General features: G+C 35.4%; 1 protein-coding gene across 1 annotated transcript in view; it reads left to right on the top strand.

The window, feature by feature from the left end:
- Positions 1–2,757, top strand: part of LOC102752959 (GTPase IMAP family member 7) — a 10,199-nt gene that overhangs the window by 414 nt on the left and 7,028 nt on the right. The window lies entirely within an intron of this gene.

Genomic DNA, 2,757 nt, shown 5'->3' with positions numbered 1-2,757 from the left:
CTTCCCTGCCCTCTCTTGATCTAGCTCTGATTCAATGTAATTTTAGAATCCTGGGTCTGAGAAGACACTGAGAGGAGGCTGTTGTGTGCAGTGGTTAGGAGGAAGGTGGTATTCAGACAGACTTTAAATTTGATGCCTGCTCTGCTCAATACCTGTTAGCACTGTGACCTTGGGCAAGTGTCTCAACATTTTCAAGCCACATCAATGTCTTTATTTAAAAAGTTAAAATAATAAAATTAGCTTTTTGCAGGTTATTATGGGGGAGTAGGTGAGATAATGTACAAAAAATTATCAGTGTGGTTGGTAGTGTCATCAGTGATTGTATTACACACATATCAAATTATCAAATTTTTTAGAGTTGAAAAATGTAAATTTAACTCAAAGATAAATGAACAATACAAGGGACTTCCATGTACGACCAAGCTTCCACAATTATTAAGTGATGCCAATCTTGTTTCATCTCTATACTCACCACTCCCTAGGCACCCCACATTACTTTGAAGCAAATACCATTGTTTCATTTTATCAGTAAATATTTGAAGCCATTTAAAAATATAGACACAGCCGAAACCGGTTTGGCTCAGTGGATAGAGCGTCGGCCTGCGGACTGAAAGGTCCCAGGTTTGATTCCGGTCAAGGGCCTGTACCTGGGTTGCGGGCACATATTCCGGTCAAGGGCATGTACCTGGGTTGCGGGCACATCCCCAGTGGGAGATGTGCAGGAGGCAGCTGATCGATGTTTCTAACTCTGTCTCTATCTCTCTCCTTTCCTCTCTGTAAAAAATCAATAAAATAAAATATATTTAAAAAATAAATAAATAAAAATATAGACACAATCTGACTTCAAAAAGCAAATAGAATTTTTTACAAAGTTCCCACTTGCCTTCAGATTCCCTGATTGTGTCATAATTTTAAAAATTGTTTGAAATTGGGTCCAATTAAGATTCATAAGTTGCAATTGTTTGTTTTCTATTATGTTTAATTTAATATATAGCTTTCTCACCTTCCCTGTTTCTTTCTGGAGAATTTCTCTGTGTAAGAAGGGGAAAGTCTTTTTTTCCAAAGGAACCGGGTAGTTTACATTGTGTTGATAAGCATTCCCATGGTGTCATTTCACCTGCTCTTCTAGTTCCAGTGTTTTGTGTTAAGTTATATTTAAGTAGAGGCTTGATGGGACTCTGACTATTTGGTGGGAATACATCATAGGTTCAGCTACAAACTTCCCTCAGAAGGTACATAATGTTTGGTTGTCTATCTTTCTTTGACATTAATCAACATTAATGATGGCCTAAATTTCATTAAAGGTCGGAAGTGATGACATCAAATTCTATCATTCTTTCCTAATTTATTAGATGGAAAAGTCCTATAAAAAGAAAGTTCCCTCCAACCATTCTCTCATTTACATGAGAAGACAAGATAAATGTTTGATTCTTTCCCTTTATTTGTCAATGTTCATAATAAGAAGATGCTTTCCTAGCACAATTCCAAGGGAGTTATTGACTATTTAAACAGAGGGCCTTGTTATGAACTCAGTTTTTTAAGATATCTGGTATATTTTGATTCATTGGTGTAATTATCGATGCTCACATTGCCCCATCAATGTCCAGTTGCATTCTCTTGAGGTTGGCTCTTAAGTCCTTTCCATAAGATCCCAGTGATTTTTGAGAGCATCCTGGCTTTCTTGTTGACAAGAGAGTGATGGCTCAACTGAAGCATTTTCTGCCTATTCATAAAATCAGTAGTTTATTTATAAAACCCTAACTTTTATAGGAAATGGCATTTGAAAACCACACTCTAGGTCCTAAGGGTAGTCATTGTCACTGGGCTCATTATTATCTCTATGCCTTTTCAATGGACTTCAAAACTGCACACACACACAAGAATAGGATTTTTTGAAACAAATTTTATATTTTTTCAGGTTATTTTTAAAAAATTTAAATTAATACTACTAAAAATGGACAATGAAATTATTGCTTTTTTAAGTGAAATTATTTCTTGGACCAATTTCTTACATGGCTCACAAACCCCACAATATACAATTAGATTTATTTGCCATTTGCTATTGTTTTAATATTTTGAAAAATAATTTTCCTTGTATAATTATGTAAACTACCTACATGGTTTCAAGATCAAATATATGAAATCTTAGTGTAACCAAGAAATCCACTTTCCAGCTTCCCTATTTGTTCCCTCTATCCTGCTTCTCCCATCCCCATGAACGTATTTTTTTGTTGGTTTAGTTTTCAGAGTATCCTGCCATTGCCTTTGATATATACGAAAAAGATATGTGTTTTATTTTATATATGTAGTGCATATTCCTCCTTATTAGAGAAATGGGAGGCAAACTATCCATTATTTTCTTTTTTCCACTTAATGATGTAGCCTGGAGACCTCTCCATGGTTGTATAGAGAGACACATTCCTTTTCACAGTTGAATAGTCCCTCACTCTGTGAATATATCTTAGGTAATTCAACCAGTCCCTACTATAGACTATTTTAGGTTTTTGATCTTTTGCAATTACAAATAATGATGCAATAAATAGCCTTACGTGTCATTTTTCTATATTTTTGTCAGTGTAGTTTAAGGATAAATATTAAAATGGAAGATTGACAATGAATGAGAAAATGCATATGTACTTTTGCAGGACAGTGCTGTCCTCTCTACTGTAGGGTTTAGACTGTTTTACCATCCTCACCAGCCATGCAGGAGAGGACCTGCTTCCCTCACACCTTTACACTAGAAAAACACACTCTAGG

Source organism: Myotis davidii, unplaced genomic scaffold (genome assembly GCF_000327345.1).
Source record: "Myotis davidii unplaced genomic scaffold, ASM32734v1 scaffold2522, whole genome shotgun sequence".
Lineage (NCBI taxonomy): Eukaryota > Metazoa > Chordata > Mammalia > Chiroptera > Vespertilionidae > Myotis > Myotis davidii.
The sequence above is the reverse complement of the archived record's forward strand: the minus strand, read 5'-3'. Positions and strand labels throughout refer to the sequence as shown.